Source organism: Manacus vitellinus, unplaced genomic scaffold (genome assembly GCF_001715985.3).
Source record: "Manacus vitellinus isolate BGI_N305 unplaced genomic scaffold, ASM171598v3 scaffold_24_pilon, whole genome shotgun sequence".
Taxonomy (NCBI): Eukaryota; Metazoa; Chordata; class Aves; order Passeriformes; family Pipridae; genus Manacus; species Manacus vitellinus.
This window is the reverse complement of record NW_021939798.1, coordinates 6549341-6568196: the sequence shown is the minus strand read 5'-3', so window position 1 is coordinate 6568196 and position 18856 is coordinate 6549341. Positions and strand designations below refer to the sequence as shown.

General features: G+C 54.8%; 1 protein-coding gene across 1 annotated transcript in view; it reads right to left on the bottom strand.

Annotated features, from left to right (window-relative positions):
- The window catches only part of CACNA1G (calcium voltage-gated channel subunit alpha1 G), a 145680-nt gene extending 132481 nt beyond the window's left edge, over positions 1 to 13199 (bottom strand). Inside the window, 1 exon segment of the mRNA XM_029959986.1 lies at positions 13080 to 13199. The gene's annotated coding sequence lies outside the window, so the exon portion shown is untranslated.
- Positions 13200 to 18856: the final 5657 nt, after the last annotated feature.

Sequence of the window (18856 nt, the reverse complement as noted above, 5' to 3'; positions counted from 1 at the left end):
AACTGGGTTTTTATGCAGCCACATAAACCCCTATGGAAAATACTTACATGCTCTATTAAATAAATTAAGGGTATTGTTTTCTCATCATTTTGTTAGATTTTCTAGGAAGGATATAATTTTTCATTTAACACTATTGGATGAAAAAAAAAAAAAAACCACAACCAAAAACCTATAGAAAGGTATATTACCCTGTAGTGGAAAATTAGATTCCTCCTACACAATACTATAGGATGATTTAAATATAACATATAGGAATATAACATGTTATTAAATTGTATAGTATCTTTCTAGAAAGACCTGCAGTATAGAATTCTAAAAATTACTCCCAAAACTTATTATGCTTCAATCTAGCCCAGCTGGTTTCCTTTCTATTACATGCTGCAACTTTTCCTAAAAGGTTCAGGTTTTAATTGTGTCTTGAAATGCTGCTGCAATCACACTCCAAGAATGGCTCCAAACTCCTCTGGAAATGACAAACCCAAGTGGGAAACTCCTGGCCTTGGGGTGGGATGGATGCAGGGATGGATGGGACGCTGCACTCTCCCACAGTCAAAAAATACTTTAATTGGCAGAGGGGAGAGGGGTCCAGCCCCTTGGCCCCATAGGCACAAAGCAATTCTGTATTTCAGTTCCAACAGTCCCAGCCCTCTCCCAGCACTCACTACCCCAAATATTCAGGGGATTCAAATGGATTCAAATAGTTATTGATGCCCCAGCATCAGCACCCATCCTCTTCCCCCCTCTGCCAAAAAAAAAAAAGGGTTAGGGATAAAAGTTGCCTTTAGCTGTTGCCATAGAGACTCTCCAGCTCGGCACAGAAACCCCAAATCTTGAAAAAAAATGGAAGAATTTAGGATTTTAATCAGTGAGAACACACGGGAGGCCGGGAGCATCAACACACATCCTTGCCTTAACAGGGAGATGTGTTCACCCCTCGTTTAACAGCCTCAGAGCCAGCTGAGAGCGGGGACACAGAGAGCGAGAGGAATGAAAGCAATGAAAACCCCGTCCGCTTTCGAGTATTTTCTGTCCCCAGCGCAGCAGCTCTCGCTGCCCAGGCTGATTCTGGACCAACACCCCACCGGCCAAGCTGTTTGTGTTCCTTTTTCCTTCATCCGCTGCCAGAAAAAGAGAAAATAAAATTCAACAACACAAGCTAGGCAAAATATTTCCCAGAACCGCGCTATTCCTCCCATAAAGTTCACCTCGCAGCCAGCGCGGCCAGCAGCGGGGGAGGAAAAACAAAGGAGAAAACCCCGACTTCTGACACCACGAGATGTTTTCGCGACTGTCTCGAAATCGCTCTTTTTCTGCCGCGTCCTCCACATTCGCTCCTGACCCGACTTCCACAGTGACCACAAATCAAACACCGTGGGATAAAACTCACTGCTCTGGCATTTTCACTGCTTGGCAGAGCCGCCGGCTTCAGCCGTGGCCCCTGGCTAAGACAAACACTGCCGGGAGCACGCTCCGGTGGCTGCCTCTCCGCCAGAGGCACGCTGCGGCGTGCCGAGGTGGCCAAAGGATCCTATTTTACCACCATTTAAGACTTGTGGTGAGTTTGGGAGGGCATGGCACCCACCAACAGCTCAGGGATGGGACAGCGGTTTCACCTGGCAGCAGGATGCTAGGGGTAACCAAAGCCACAGCATCAGGGAAAAGCCTCCAGCGCCAAGGGGTGTCGTGTTTCGTGCCTGAGGACACGAAAGTTTGAGGAATACCAAAACAAGGAACTTCAAAAAGGAGCGGTGTTGGCCCAGGGAATATTGTTGTATGAGCTCAGCCGCTTTGGAGCGATGGAAAAAATCACGCGCTGACCCGAAGGGGTGGTGGGAGGACTCGGTGTGCAGGGACTGAGCTACAGACATGCCACCAGCAACCACCCAAGAGGCCCAGAGGGAGTTGGGTTGGGGTGCAGGTACCTGTGGCAACACCCCAGCACCCCAAGCTGCTCCACAGCCCCAGACCTGGGGAAGGACCCAGATTCGGGGGCTTCAGGCAAGTGACCCCACATTGCCCCTGGCACGCTGACATAGAGGCAAAGCTTACTGTCTGCTCACAGCCCAGGGAGGCTGAGGGGTCTTTCCAAAACCTTCCACCACCACCAAGTTCCTACTTGCTCAGCTTGTCACCCAGCCCCTCACCTTTACCCACTGCTGCACATCCAGATGCCCACTGGGAAGGAGGTTCATTTGCTTTCCACTAACCCCATCCCTGACAACACAGGGAGATGCAGGATGCATCCACCCCACCAGCAGCTCCTCCAGAAACCAAGAACTGGAGTCAGGGCCCGGCTGGCAAGGAAGGTACTGGAGTGAGACAGTGTGGATGGGGAGTTACAGGCTAAAGAAGCCACTAGCTCATCTTTGGAAAAAAGATGATTTGGGTCTGAAGGTCACAGGGAGAGGAGTTTTGTGACTCCTTTCTGTGCCTTTGCTCTTCTTCCATTGCAAAAGCAGATCCCACCACACACTGCCATGCCCTGACATTGTTCAGCCTGTGGTGGGGACGTGTGTGTACACACACACTGTGCAACCCCAAAACTGCCCTGGAGTCCCCTGGATGCTCTTGGAGTCACTGCCAGGCTCAGCACAAGGGCTCTCCTCAAGGACTCTCATTCCTCCCCTCCTCTCTTTGCTCTGGACTAAAGCAGCCAGGTACCCACGGGTGCAGCCAAGCACTTGCATGGCCTTGAGACACAGGGTTGAGGCAGAGGCACCTCCTGCCCTCAGATAAAGGCAACAGACCACTCCAAATCAGTTTTGCCAAAGGCCCCCAGCCCTCCCCGTGCAGCCCCATCCCCCCTGAGCAGCTCCCTCCCCTGCGCTCTCTCTTGCTGTGCCTGTGTGTGGGTGTATTTGGAAACGAGATCTTTCCAGCTGAACTGCAAAATGAAATGCAGAGATCACAACTCCTCGAATAGCTTCATCGCACACACATCCCCCCCAACCTCCATCCTGCCCCCGATGCAAAACCCAGGCAATAGTAAAAAAAAAAAAAAAAAAAAAAAAATCAAGGTGTTCAGCAGATGAAAGGGGGAGATTCAGAGGAGGGGGAGGCACAGCAAAGCACTTTCAGCGCATCCTTTTGTCCCCCAGTTCACCACCAGATTTGTAGCTTGACCCCCACTTGCCCAACCCTCTGAGCTCCCAGAGCTGAGACAATCCAGCTTCATGGGGCTACAAGAAAAGAGAAAACAAAACCCAGCAAAAAGCCAAGCCCAAAACCCAGCTGAGATGTGAACATCCGCTGCTGGAGGAGCCAGAGCCCATTTACTGAGATGAAGGCAGAAGCGTCTCCACCCTCGCTGCGGGTACCCCATGCTGGCCATGGGCTGCTCTGCTGTTTCCCAGCCTGGAAAAAGGCAGGATTCCCCTGTGCTGCTGCCATGAGCAGTTTCTGAAGAAGAAGGGGTTGTGATTTGCCCACAGTGGGGGAAATTGCTCCCACAGGAACAGCATGTTGGTGTCTGGAGGGGAGAGGCAGGGCCTGGGAAAGAGGCTGCTGGGGGGACAGGATGTGCTCCATCCCAGGGGAAGCCTCCTAACAAATACCCTCACCAAAGCAATGCCTCACCCAGGATGCAGCAGGGCCTGAAGAGATGGAGCGGGGAGGGTTGGGGGTAAGAGCACTGCTCACCTGGCCCAGGGACTTTTCCAACTAACATGAGCTGTGCCAGAGACCAGGCTCAACACACACTTCCGTAAGGAGAGTCACGGAGGCAGTGAGATATCCCCTACACAAAACACAGCCCAGGGGCTGGGAAGAGAATGTCCACCCTAGCTAAAGAAAGACTGGCATAGCTCAGGTCCTCTCCCCTGGCTCATGGATACCCAAACCCCTCGGGCAGGGTTATTCAAGGGCACACTGAGAACTCCCAGCTTATTGCACCAAGCCATCCTCAACCTCCAAACTGCCCTTTAAGGGGCACAAAATTCCAGGCACAGGGAAGAAGGGAGTGGACAAGAGTACGAGGCTCCAGCTATGATCCATTCCAACTCCAGAGCCAAGAAGCTTCACCTGGACCCCTCCCCCAAGTCAAACTGGGCTCCACACCCTCCAGCACTGAGCCAGCCACAGATCACAAACAGTAAAGCAATTTATACAAGGCAGAGACCTTCAAGATTTATGCTGTATGCTTGCCATGAAGTGCAAACACATTCCCCTCCACACGTGGCTGAATCCTTTGTCAGAGGAATTTTGGTTTTTGACCCTAGAAGTCAGAATGAGTCTCTGAAGGAACATCAGAGACAGACCTGCACTGTGACCCTGAGCAGATTACAGACTCAGGGGTATATCCCGAGACATATTTATGGCCCTCCAAAGCAAGATAAGTCAATAACCACATACAGTAGCAGTTACAAGTCAGATATTAATTTAATTCCTTTCCTCCCTATCTGCCCAAATAAGCATTAATTCAATGGAGCATCAGAGGGCTCCATTATTTATAATTCTTACTGGAGTTTCTGTTTTCTCCCATTAAGGTAGAATTGCTATAGCCAGGCTATCTAGACATGATGGTTCCCAAATCAAAGACATTTTGCATCCAACACAGGCATGGGGACCGCCAGCCCAGACCTGGGATTCACTACTATTAGCAGCTAACGCCGATGCGGAGGAGGCTGGTTAAAGTGCAGCCCATCAAACGCACTTAAAAGCCTTATTCAACCCGCAGCAGAAGGAACATTTTATTTCTACAGACCCCGGGGCTGAGCAGGAGCCGAGACGTTTGTTCCCTTCCGCGGGATCCGGCCAACCTGGCCCTGGGGGTTGCGAACCCACCGCAGCAGAGCTCCCACCACCTTCCCCCCTCCCCGGAGCCGGGTTCTTCCCAAGTCTAGTCTCAACCCAGAGCTAAAAATGAACCTTATTCATGATTAACATCTCTATTTGCATAGCGTGGCTGGCAGCTTAACACCAAATAAATGTTTTGGCAGCAGGAGTCGCAGGCATGGGGGCGAGCCCTGCCCTCCAGAAGGGAGCTTCAGCCTCGCCATGGGTTAACGAGCACTTTCTAATTGAATTAGCAAATCATTAACAAGCCCTGTTCGCCATCTGGGCAGGGGAAGGCTCTGCCTTGGGCTGCTCTGGCCACCAGCATCTCAGGAGAGAACACAGAGGCGGTCAATAACATCAGAGGAGGAGGGAGTGCTAAACCTGACCTGATTAAGTTATGAATCACAGGAAATCCTGGAGGCATAAACCTCCCCAGGGCGGTTGGGCGGCCAAGGTGGGTGAATCCCCGTGAATCCCCTAGCCCAGCTCCCTCCCCTGCCACCAGCTGTGGGTTTGCCTTCAGCCCCCAGGGTCAGGGAGATCTCAAAGCTGGTTTGGTGGATGCACTGGGGGAAACCTCTTGGAAGAGAACCAAATTAGAGATAAATATAAGGATGCTTTGCACCAGGAACCCTCTCAGTGTGGGGCTAGCACCTGGATTACAGTAAATAAATCCCCTTTTCTTTATAAGCTCATCTGTGCCAAGCTCCCAGCTCTCACTCATCACCTGCTTTAGCATTTTGTTCCCATTTTCAGCGCTCTCCTGCCCTCACCCCTGGATTTCCCATCCCAGCAGAGGGAGAGAAAAAGCCAGGAGGACACGGGTGACAAAAAAAAAAAAACAACAAAAAAAAAGCCCCAACACCAAACAGCCACCAGTCCCTTTTGCCTAGGAAACACACTGAAAATCCCAACCAAAACAACATTTCAGGCACAGAAGCCAAACCAATAGACAATTTCCATCTACTTGTGACTAACCAGTGAACTTCTGAGGGCTGAGTCACGGGCACGTCCTGGTCCCACGCACGTGTGCGCGGCCGCGGCTCGTGCCAGGACCTGCCCGGCCGTGCCACGCCTCGGGCACACGGTGCTGCTCCTGGCACCCCAACAGCCCCTTTCCCGTAAGGCAGTAACCAGCACCACCGCAGCCAGCGCGGAGAGCGAGCCTCAGAGCTTCCCTCAGCAAATATTCGGGCTGAAAAATGTGTTTTTTCCATCTGCTCGAAGCTTCTTTGCCGGGGCTTTGGTAGGAAGCAGATGTGAGAGCATCCCAAAGCACGGCCGGTCGTTACTCACTCTGTTATATAAAACCATGAGAATTTCCTCCCCCCCCTTTTTTTTTTTGTTTTATTTCTTAGCACCAAGCCAGATTCCTGGGTGAGAGGCCAAGGCTGGCGAAAGCCGAAGCCAGACGAACCCAGGTTGGGGGAAACCTCCATGTGCATCACCATCCAAAGGGAACATTTCACTTCTAGGTCGCTCAGCGGAGAGCCAAGGCGCCGGGGAAGGGAAAGCCACGGTCTGGCCTCATAACAAACCCAGAAACACTTAGGCCTCCTAATTAAATAGGAAATTCAACCCCCTCCAAACCACAGTGAAGCTTCAAAGCCCTCCCAACCTGACTCCGGATGCTCCTTCCCCTGCTCCCCAAGGACAGCCCCACTCCCTCAGACCCTTCTTCCAGCCAGCAAAGCTGCCGGGGGCAAAGGCTCCCCACGGGTCCTCTGCCAAGGGAAAATGATTTCATGATCCAAGTGAAAAAGCCATCAGGGAGGTTCATTTTAGCCAAAGGTTTTGCTCCCTTCCAGCAAAACAGTAGGAAAAAAAAAAGGAGAGCTGAGAGAGACCTGGGCAGGGAACTTGAGGCAATCCAAAACTTGGGGCTATCCAAAACTTGGTCTTTTCTGCATGGGGGGAAAAAAAAAAAGTGAAACAGAGTTTAAAGTAAAAATGAGAAAGCAGCATTTTTCAGCATGACGCCAAAACTTCTGCAGGGGGTGCTGGGGGAGAAGAAAGCAGAAAATTTTCTATGCATCATAAAATCATGGACATTTCCAGACTGGCTCCAACACCCCGTGCTACTGAACAGGGGAGAGAATACAAAAGCCAATCAAGTCGAGAGCAGGGAGTCTGATGGGAGACACACTGGCCCCAGGGATGAGTGGTGGTGGCTGGGATAGTTCAACCCCATCCCAAATCACCACCCACCTGAGCCTCCCAGTCCTGGGCATGAGGGGCTGGGGGAGAGCCGAGATCCCCTCCCAGCCACCCAGCCCCAGCTCCTGGCCCCAGATGAAAAACGGCCCCGTAGGGGCCATTCACTTAAGAGTTGGACTCGCTGATCCTTGTGGGTCCCTTCCATCTCTGTGATATTCTGTGAACTGATACCAAGCAGGTCTCCGGAGACAACCCCCCCACCCAGCATGGGAGCCCTTGTTCCGGATTTCCTACAAGGAGCCAAAGCAGAGCTGTCCCCGAGCAGCGCGGGGTCCCCGGGCAGGACGGGGCCACCCCTCCCGGCGGGGCTCCCGCGCCGGGATGACATAACCACGAGCTGCATGAGGCCGAGCCTTTTGTCTGCGCGCCCGGGAGAAGGGAGGGAAAAGCAAGAAAAGGAAGAAAGAAAGAAAACTTCTGGAAGTCATTACAATTCTCTGCTCCAGTCTCCTTTTTGGCAGACAGCTTCCTCCCTCCCCCCCCCCCCACTTCAAAATGCCAGCCTATGATTTTTAAATGAGAAAAAGCTGCGCTGTACTCCAGTGCTTGGATAAACTCCTACACAAACTTCCAGATGTGACACAACAGCCTGGAAGAGGGAATTCGCAGAAGAATCTCCTTAAAAAACACACACACACACACGCAGGGAGCAAAGGAAGCGCCTGGCTGCCAGCAGAGACAGGCGATGGACGGGTCCAGAGGTCCCTGGTGAGGTGTGATGTGTTACCTAGGTTAGGATTGAGCGGCTCCTGGCTCTGCTGGCGACGCAGGGATGAGAGGGATGCTGGCCACTGTGCCCAGCTCTGGGAGGTGGGCACCACCCGCTGCTCCTGCTAAGTCCCAAAGGCTTTGCAAACCACAGGGAAGAGGATTTGCAGTTATTTGTCCCCTGAGAGGAGGGAAATAACCACTGCACCCCTGTGCAGCCTTTGCTAAAAGGTGATGGGCCCTGTTTCTCCCCGAGGTCCTCACACAGGAGCTGGTGTGAGCCCAGGGATGTATCAGCAGCAGGATGCTCTGTCCCAGAGGACAGAGCAGACAGGAGGGCCAGGGGCTGCAGGAGTCCCCTCCACCAGGGATCAGCCAGACAAGTCGTGTTTCATTTCTCCCCAGAAGCCAGGGAAGGGGCACAGAGCTGGCAGAGGCTCAGCTGGAGCAGGAGCATTTCCATCTGTCTGGGGAGGGGTGGGAGGCACCGGACGTCGAACTGGGTCACAGGAGAGAAACAAGCTCAGGTGCCCTGGGATGGATCAGACACAGGTGAAGCAAATGGATTCTGGCTCTTTTGTGGGGTTTTTAAATCGAAACAAGATCCATTTCAGGTCTGACCTGTCAAATCAAAGCTTTTTGCTTTGTTAAACTCCAAAGTGAGGCTGGAACAAATGTACCGAAGTGTAAAGGACACCACGTGCGCTCTCCCCTCACAACACACACTTTTGATAACAAAAAAAAGTTATTTTTAACCCTAGACTACATTGAACCCTACAAACAGCAGCACAAGAAGTGCTGGGCTACCCCCATGAGTTGGCAGAGCCAAAAAGGGAGCGAGGACTCCGAGTTCCCATGAGGTGATGGGGGTTTTGCTCACCCCCTGCCCTCATCACATCTCCACAGGAGGGAGAGCTGCGGGGGGACACCACCAGGGCTGGGGAGCCCAATCCACAACACAGCTCAGCAGGTTCAGTTCTAATCCCCACCAGGCAGGAGGGTCCTGGTTCCAGTGCAGTTGGACACATGGACATGCCCCTCCAGAAGAGCTGGATCTGGCCAGGCCAATGCAGAGCAGGGCTGACACACAGACCACCAGTGCTCAGGGTGAGCTCAGCAGGCAAGGTCTGACCATCCCCTCAGCAGGGCCAGCACTGCCTTCCGGGATGCACCAAGCCCCGACACAGAGGCTCCAGCCACCCCGTGAGCCACCCTGGCACAGACCTCATATAAGCCTTGGCATGAGGCCATAAGAGCTCTGGACCCACTCCTGGAGGTGACTGGGCATCTGCAGCTCTGCTGACTTCCAGTGAGAGCTGGGGGCACTCAGCACCTCCCCAGGACTGAGCTTTGACCTCTCCCTGCTGGGGAGTGAATGGGGCCATGTGAGGCAGCTGCTGGAAGAGTTCTCTGCGTTTTATTGCAGACAGAAAGCAGGGCTGGCTTCCATGACCAGATCAAGACGTGTTTCTTTGCTAAAGCCATTCTCAAACCCCGAATCCCAGGGACTGTGCTGCAGAGCAGCCAGGCGGGATGGGAGCACTCCTCCCAGCGCCACCCAAACCTCCCCTCCCCAGTGAGGGAATTTACAGAGTTGCCCTTCACCCTCCAAACCAGGAGGAAAAGATGGGATTTCAACCGATTTGGGGGCATCTCCCCAGAAGAGCACCTTCCAGAAGGTTTTGCAGCCCCCCATTGCCGTGTGCTGCTCTCCAGGCAGCAGCGCTCTGCAGGCAGGCACAGCGCGGGGGACGAGGCAGTTCTCAGTACTACAATAGATATCACAGGCCCTTTCAGTTGCACTGTTATTTTTCTATTCAGAGCTCTTAACGCCAAGCAGTAGCATCCTCCCCACTTTCTCCATCCCCGCTCTTCAATCACTCCTCAACTCTCAAGAAATAGCCTCGTTTCTTGTCTCTGATCAGAGGAGTAGCCTGGCACAGACCCTGCTACAGCCTTTCATCCTCCCAGCCGTCATGGTGCTTTTATTTTAGAACTGAAAGTCAAGTAACCAGCTTGCCTCCTCTTTTCTCCCCCCCCCAGAGACTCTTGCTTCTCCTCTCACAGCCTCTCCAGCACGCACATTAGGACACCCTGCATGTGCCACAGTCCTTCCCATCTTGCTGAGCCTGTAAGTCCAGCACTGTGATCATTAAACATGTCCCTTCCCTTTTGACCCAGGCAGTTCTCACTCAGCGCAGAACCTTCCATCCCAGAGCCACTGGGAATATGCAGGTGGGCAACCAGGCTCATCCCCCCGGTTCCTCACAGCACCCAAAGAGGTTTTCGCTCAAAGACCAGGATGGAGTGGAAAGGGAGAACAGCTTGACAGGATGATACATGTTTAGAGTTAAAAACCCCAAGATTTCAGGCTCTGGAGAATTCCTGGATTAGGACAAACTTCATGACCTCTTTCTAGCCCTAAGGGAGAGGAGGAGTAGGAGAGCAGCACAGTACCCCCCCATCTCCACACCAGACAGCAAGAGAAGAAGCTCCCTGATGCAGGTAGAGGATACTCTGAATTGAAACATGGCAGAAGAGCTCAACAAACCACTTTGACAGAACTTTGCATCCTTGCTGGATACTCAGCACCTCAACCATCACCCTTCCCTAACCCCACCTCAGCCTCAACTGCCGCACCTACACAAACAACCTGGACAGGGATGGAGAGCAGCATCCCAGGTGTTCCAGATGCACCCTGGGGGCACAAGCTGTTCTTCCTGGGGCAAGAGTGGGTCCTGCACCTCCTCCCAATGCCCCATCAACAGTGAAGTTGGTTTATCAGCCAGATTAGAGCAGCACAAACCCACCTGGCCAAGCCCCAAGCTGCGCATCGCCACAGGCACAGCTCAAACCAGAGCCCTCCCATCCAGTTTCTGCATGAGCAGATGCAGAAAGGTAAACACCACCCATGAGAGTGGCAGAAGCCAGTGAAAGCTCCAAACCCCCCAGAGCTGGGGCAGGATTCACCAGCCATGTGAGCCAAAGCACTGCCACTCCTCTCCAGGGCAGCTGGTGGCAACAAAGACTTTCCAGCAACGTGATTTTAGCACTGGGGCTCAGTTCCTAGAAGATTACAGCCTGAGAAGGGCCACTCTATTGCCCCACCACACTAAAGGAAAACAATAAAAGTAACAAATATAAACAAAGAACAGGCTCAGCTCCAGCCCTGGGGCTGCAGAGAGCCGAAGGGATGAGCGAGAGGATGCTCTGCCGAACAGCCCAGTGAGTGACAGGACACAGGGTGGGTGCCAAGCCAACCACTGCCTCTCTCTCATCTGTAGGCTGAAGTGACTTTTTCTGGTGTTGTTTTTAAATAAAACTCCCCCAATTCTGGGTCAGTGACCCTGAAAACAAACAGCTGCATGCAGCCACACGACTCGGAGACCCACAGCATCATCCCCGCTGGCCCCAGGGCTCCTGGCAAGCGCCTTTCTCTGTCGGTAACGAGCAAGGAACTGGTGACTAGAAAAATCCCAGCTTGCAGGGCTGCACCTAATGCTCATCCCCTGCTTGCGGTGGTGCTTGCAGGTGCCCACAATACCACTAATTTTCCAAGGACAAAAGTTAATCAGCTTGTATTTGCAACCACAGAGAAGAAAACACATTTCAAGCCGTTATTGGAGTGGGAAATTTTACCGAAAACACTAAAACCATGCAGGTGTTAACACCAGATTCAAAACATCATTACAAAGATTAAAAATGAAAGAAAAAAAAAAAGAACAGAGAGACTTGGAAACATATTTAAACCAGCATTCATAAATAATATTAGTCATAGTAGGCAACAAGAACACACTGACTTGCAGCCTGTCGTCTGTTGTTAATATTTCTTTCCAAAACAGAAGGCTTCACAAAGTTGCAAGATTTCTAAGATGTTTAAATAAACGCAGCTTTGAAGTGCTTAGCTAGTGTGAAAGAGATTTGGGGGGAAACTGCTGGGAGTATTCATGACTGGGAAGAGAAATCTTAGGTTTTTTCCCTCCTGGGGGACATTTTAGGAAAGAAGGCAGCCTGTTTACCAGTGAAATCATTGCTGAAGCTCAAATAAAACAATATCCACAACTCCAGCAGACCCTCGCTGCTCTTCCCAGGCACACCAGCCTCAGCGGAGATGTAATTCCTAACAGTTCCCGAACACCAGGAGTAGGGGAGGACTCGCACAGGCTATTCTGGCCCTCTATACCATGTAACATGTCCTCCCCGCTACTGCACAGCCTCTCCCCCTCCAGATGTGGGGTTGCTGCCCAGACCTGCTCGCCTGCCTTTCGCGCCGGCAGCGCAGCACAGACCCGGTAACTTCCCGGGCAGCGCTGCCTCTCCCGCACCAGCCCCTGCTGGAAGCCACAGCGCTGCGCTTTATTTCATTCCGTTCCATAATGGAACTGGAGTTTGGGGATGGTAAAATACTTGGAATGCTACAAACTGAGTGCTGGTTGCAACTCAACTCCAAGGGAGGCTTTAAAGAGTGTGGCAAGAAGAAATTTTTCTATTGTCTCCTCTGTTTCTTTTAATTTTTGTCCCCCTTCTTTTGAAAGCTTAAACTTGACTAAAGCGGCTCAGACTCAGAGCCTGTGCTGGAGCAGACAGGGAGTTTAGAAGGAGACCAGAAGCTTTTGGGGAGGCACAGCTCACCCCAGGACCTGACAAACACACACACCCAGGGACCGTGATCCCCAGCTTGCCCCGACCCCTTCAAGCAAGGAGCATCCCCCGGGGGACTGCAGAGCCCCTTCGAGCAGCCTTGAACACCCTGAATTATTTAGGGACCCTGGAGCTGGGCAGCAACCCAACGCCACACACATCTCTACCTCTCTTCAGATTGCACCCCCCCACCAAACCCTCGAGGAAGGGACCGGAGACGGGAGAGAAACGGGGTCAGGGAGGAAGGACGGGTCCGCAAGGGGGGAGTGCTCGATGTTAGGGTCGCTCGGTGTGTCAGGGGAGCAGGACCAGAGGCTGCCGATCCCGCGGGGAAGGATGGGCCGCCCGCCAGCTCCTGCTCCGACTCCCGTGGAGAGGAGCGACGGAGCCAGCGGGAGCGGCGGCATCCGGCGGGGCGGGCCGGGGGAGGGGAGCCTCTGCAAGAGGGGAGCCTCTGCACGTCCCTCTTCAGCTGCGCAACCCAGACAGGGACCGCCGCCGAGCCCCTGCAACAGCCCGGAAAAACTTCCCCGGGAAGAGCACGGGGGGGGGACGAGCGCCGCCGGGTGCCCCCCGCTCTCCCCGGGACGGCGGGTGACGGGGGTCCTCCCAAAACCCCGTCTTCCCATCACCCGGCGGGCTCCAGACGGGAGTGCCCCCGGCGCCCCTGCCCGGCCGCCCGAGGGTGGGGGGGCCCCGCGGGGCTTACCTCGCCGCCGAACACCTGCAAAGGATACGGGTTACAGACCAGCCGGAGGCACCAGCTCCGCGGCCGGCTCTCCTGGCTCAGGTAGAAGAAGACGACGGGGGCCAGCGCCGGGTAGGGCAGCGCCTCCGCCTCTGAGTCGCCGCGCCCGCCTCCCCTGGTCCCCCCGGCCACGGCGGCCCGCCCCGGACAGGTCATTAAGGCGGATGAAAAGTCTTGGCTCTGCCCGGCCTCCGGATCCTCCTCGGGCCGCTCGCGGTCGCATCCTCGTACCTACCTCCGGCCGGCGGCCCCGGGGGAGCCGGGGCACGCGGGGCGAGCCGGTGGGACGCCTAGAGGGGCGCGCCATGGCGGGGCGGGGGGCTGGGGCTGCGGCGGAGGCCGACTTCAATCGCCGGGGTGGCATGGGCCGGGCGAGCCGCTGCGTCCGCCCCCGCCGGGGCCGGGGCCGGGCCGCCGCCCCTACGCCTGCCCTGGCCGTCTGCGGGCCCCCGTAAGCTCCCTCCTACGCCGTGGCTCCGGGGGCCCCGAGCCGGGCGAGCCGCGGGCAGGGAGGCGGCGGCAGGGGCGGCCTCCCGCTGCCGGCTGCCTGGCCCCTACCCGCGGGGCGGCCCGCCTTAGCGCTCTGCCTGCCCCCTCCGCGCCCCAGCAATTCTGCCCGGGAGCGGTGGGATGCCTGCCCGCGCCGCGGGGACGGGCGGAGGATGCCCCAGTCGGCAAGCCGCGCCGATCCGAGCGGCCTCCCCGCACAGCTGGATCCCTCACTCCCCAACTTCAAGTCCCGGCTCTCCTCCCCCCGCCGCCAATGGGACCAACTCCCCCCCGGCGCCCTCCGCTCCTCCCCATTGGCTGCCGGGGGGTGTATGTCCCCGGCGGGCACATGCTGGACGGGCCAAGGACCGGTCCCCGGCGGGGATAGAACGGGCCGCAACCCGGCGGTGGTCGGGCCCGGGCGACCCCCTGCCCTGGGGGGAAAATCCAGGGGGAGAACGGGGACCTGCAGCGCCGGGGGCGGGGAGGAGGGGGAAAGCCCTGCGCTGCGTTAGGCGGAGGCAGCCCCCGGTGGGACACTGCAGCACCGGGAGAGGGGGAAGCCGGTGAGACGCAAGGAAGAAGAGATGGGGCGAGGGACGAAGAGATGGGGAGGAAAAAGCCGCAGGCGAGCGAAGCCCGCCAGGGCCAAGGTGCCGAGGGCAGCAGGAGCCGGTACAGAGCCCTCCCGTGTGCCGCCCAAACCCTGCCCAAGACCCTCTCCCTGCTGCTCCCCGCCCCGTCCCCCACCGCTCGCGAGCGGAGACCCTGCTGTTGGGCTCGGCGCATGTGGGTCACCTCCCGGTGCCACCCAACCCCCAGCCCCTTGCGAGGGGCCACCCCGTCTGGAGCCGGTCGTCCCTACGCTGCGTGGGGACACGATCCTGGCCAGCAGCTCGCAGGGGAACCCGGCCCCGAGCAGGCGAGGGGAACCCGCCTTCCCCCAACCGCGGGAGCAGCGGGTCCCCCCGGTCCCCCTGCTCGGAGACGCGGGCCGGAGCTCCCTCTGCCGGTGCGAGCCGCGGCCGCGCGGGAGCCGGCCCCGACGGCGGGGACCGTGCCGCCAGCATCCCCGGGGAGGGGGGGGACGCACGGCCCGAGCAGGGGGCACGACACACCGAGCCAGAGACCTTCCTCCAGCGGGACCAGAGTAACAGATTTTCTACCGGCGATCGTCATTTTGAGTGCAGACGTCCCCAGGCTGAGCCAGAACCCTGCTTCTAAACGCTTAAGATTTTTTGCCACCTTAGAAACAGCTTTCTCACCCTTCCCCGGTAGCCCCCTGCATCATATTTACATCTGTATATGCCAAGAGCTCCAGCTAGTCCAAACCACCTGCAAGAACAACAGGCAGATGCTCCTGTCTGACCCAAAAGGCCTTCTCTTGGCCAAATGCTGCTGGCCTGGGAGCACACTCGATCTTGGATTCACAGCTTGTGCTGTCCAGCCCGAGACAAATCACATGGCTATTGGCAAAACTTCAAGGCCAGCCGAGCTCTGCTGCAGAGCTGACAGATGGTGTCCAGGCAGAGGAGATGCAATCCCCACAGCCCCCCCCAGGGCCAGGAGACCCTCCTGCAAGCCCAGGGGGACACAAGTGTGACAGCACATGGCACGTGTGACACCAAGCGAGCGGAGGGCCCGTGACACAGGTGCTAAGAACAGGGACTCCCATTTCTTTCACAGGTTTCTGAGCAATCCCCCCCCCCCAGATGCACTGTGTGCACCCATGGAAAGGGCAGGCTCAGCTGGTCCTTGGCCTCTCTCTGCTCCAGCCAAAGCAGGCGGACACACCAGCACACCCAGAGCTCCCTCATTCCCCAGCCAACCCTCCCGTGGTGGGGCACACACCAGCCTTTGCCCCCTGGCACAGCACAGCCCGACAGCTCAGCTGTAGTACAAATACAATTCCCAGGAAGGTCCACAAACACATTTGCATGTACAAGGTGCAGTCTTAGATCAAGCAATTTCCTCGCTACATATGTACAGCCTGGTCACAGCTGCTTTTGATCCGATTCTCTTTGTATCCTGATAATGTACAGAGAGCCTTTGTGTGCTGGTCTGTTTATTTAAATGGATTTGGAGCAAACATTTTTTTAAAAGCTGAAGCTTTGAGCCTCTAAGTGGGTTACCAGATTATATGCTGTCTCCATTTTAATTACATTTGGCTCGTTTTGTTTATTGCATACATTTTCAAGAATTATGCTCGTTGTGAGAATTGAAAGCATTTTGCTTTAGAAGATACCTGCCCTATAAAGGGATCCAACATCACACAGGAGAGACAATGCAAACCTTCCCATCTCCAACAGCATTCTCCCTCCAACTAGGACAGAAAAAGAAGAAAGGCTTGACAGAGCCATATATCCTCTAAGTTTCAAGTGAAGCACCCAGACATCAGGAGGATCAAGCCAGTACCACCAGTCTAACAGGATTTTGGCATCAGCAAACACTGAACTAAAAAGATACTCTTGCTAGGGAAGAGTGATCTTGGTTGTGGATCTCAGAGGGGTGAGAGTCCAGAGCCCGTCACAGCCCAGCCAGGGTGTTTGTCATCCCCCATCTCACTTGGGTGGGCAGAGGAGATAAACCAGAAGCCCCCTCCCAGCACTGCCTCAGACCAGGGCATCTCCCCAGGGAGCCCTTCCCACCTGCCCAGGTTAGACTAGGAATTTGTCTTCCTCAAACAAGGGAGCTTGTTTGAGGGGGGTTCGTTCAGCTTCCACACAGAAGTGGAGCAATCTGTTGAGAAGAGGGAACACAGCTCCAGCCTGGAGCCTTGGTGAGAAGGATGGAAAGCAGCTAAAAGTGACCCTGGAGACCAGGGCTGCACATTTAGGGATTTGGGATGCAAATGAGTAGAAATTTCAATACAGCATAAGAAACTAATGAGGTCACAGTCACCTCACATGCACAGTCCTGGCCTCCTAATTATACCAAAGATAGCACAGGAGAGAGGAATGGGGGTGAGCCAGGGACAGGTTGGGTGGTAGCAGGAATTTTAGGGCTGTGGTGGTTTTGGAGGGGCAAGAGGAAAGGGACTCATGCACTGCATCATCAGTTATGCCCTCAACAGCAGATGCAACGCACAGCAAATTACTCAGCAGACTCCTGGCAGGGACACCTGAGGAGGAGGAGGAGGCAGCCCTGCTTTCATCCCAGCATAGCCCTCTTGATCTCCTCTCCCCACCCCATTCAGGGCACCTTTTGGGGTAGCACAGCACTGCACTCTCCTCCTTAGCAGTACTTCTAGGAAAAGCACTGTGAGCAATATTTCACATCAGGGGGAGCTTTAGCGGAGCCGATGCTCAACAAAGACGGCTCCGGCGTGGTAATGGGATTTGGAATCGGCCGTACAGGAGCTGCTCGGAGCTGCAACGGGAAAAGCCTACATCTGTAACCACTTTGGCAGGAGGAGGATGGAAGACAGCCTCAGCAGAGAGGCTCCAACCCGATGGGAACCAGTCGCTATTTGTTTTGCTGTTGACATACAGCTGCAGTAGCTGTGGGTGATTTTAATAAGGCAGGATAATATTTCTATCAGTTCTGGGAGCCGTAGATGGAACCCATATAGGCATCTGGCTCGGGGCTGAGTGATAAATCGCAGCAAGATCCAAAGCTCTTCTCATGCCTTGGAACCGGAGAGAAAAACGCACATTTCGTTTCGGATGTCACAGTTTGGGGGCAGAACAGGCCTCCCACGACCAATTCACAGACTCAAGTGCTGTTGATGAGCATTTTGACGGCAGCAAGTCCTCTCTGTCTCTGCTCCCCCACCCCACCAGTGACAGTGAGTGCTGTGGGATCAGAGCCCTTACTGTGCATGGGGGCTCCTGGCTGCCCCATCAGTGAATTAACACCCTGAGAAACACCATCTATGCTATTTCAGCTGACACAGCTACAGCAGAGACACCCACCAAACCCAGCCCATGCAGCCCCTGCTCCCCTGGTGCCCTGGCTGCTTCTCACGACCCCAGCCCTGACGGGATGCTCCCATCCTCAGTGCTCACAGCTGAAAGAACACTTTCCCCTCTTTGAACAGCACTGGAGGATCTGGGAGGAGCGGGAGACCAGCCCGACGTTCCACACAGCACAAAATAGCATCTTAACCCTGCATAACCCCATCCAAACAGCTGCTTTTCCCCCCAAGAGCTCATTTTGCTAATTCCCTTTTTCATCACCCAGACACTTTCTTGCCCTTCCTAGTTACCCCATTGATTCTGTGGCCTTCAGCCAAGCATCCCAGGGCTTCCCAGCCCCGTGCTGCATCCCCAAAACCCAGGGCTGGGTACCAGCACCAGGAACCACCCAGGGAGGGTTTGGGAGAAGCAATTGCTTAATGAAACCAACTGCTAGAGGCTACAAGCAGGGCTTCATCTTTTATTTTTTTCCTCTTTAATGAATGTTTTTATTGTCTCTCTCAATCTTTATTAAGCGAAGAGCCAGACAAGTTGTTGGAGGGAAAATACACTACGGCACGAAGCGCAACCACTGTGCAAGGGGACGTGCACGACCAGCGCGATCCGCTTGGCGTGCATAAAGGAATTAATAATTTAGGCTGGGGAGTGCTTATTGTTGGCTGATGACCAGCACTTTTCTGCATGATCAATGTTTGCACCTTGACTTTTTGGTACACAATCAATCCACGCCTGAGCACGGCCCGAGTTTTGGGAACTGCTACGTCTGCAAGGGCTGAGTCGCTCGCGGCTGTAGCACCGGTGCGGCTCATTCTCCTGACTTTGCAAGAGCTGAGCTGAACCCAGGGTTTCAGCTCTGGGGCTCAGAATATAATTTGTAGTAAAAACATAATTTATAATAAAAATCTGTCTGCCCCACCGTCTTTAAAAAAATTTGCATTTTCCTTTACAACCTCTATTACCTCCAGAGAACACGGAGAGAGGAGGGGAGCGTCCTTTCAAGAATATTCTGGTTGGGCAGTTTGGGTGTTTTAGTGTCCACATCCTGTCTCTGACCCTCAAAAGGCACAAAGATCCATCAGCCCCACAAAGGCAGCCCCCACCCCCAGACAGCACACAAGGACCCAGCACCATCCTGTTCCATACCCTCTTGCATTTATCACAGCTCCCTTCCTCAGAGGAAATAAATCCAACTGAAATCCAGCCAAGGTCAAGGCAAGTCCCTGTCTGATGCACCGGGGAGGCTCTGCCTTGTTCTCCCATTGGATACCAAGCCTTAACCCAGCTCTCAGCTTGCTCTTGTTGCTGGTCTGGAGACCCAGCTCTGCAGGATGAGGTTTTGGGTGAGCAAGTCCTGCCCTGA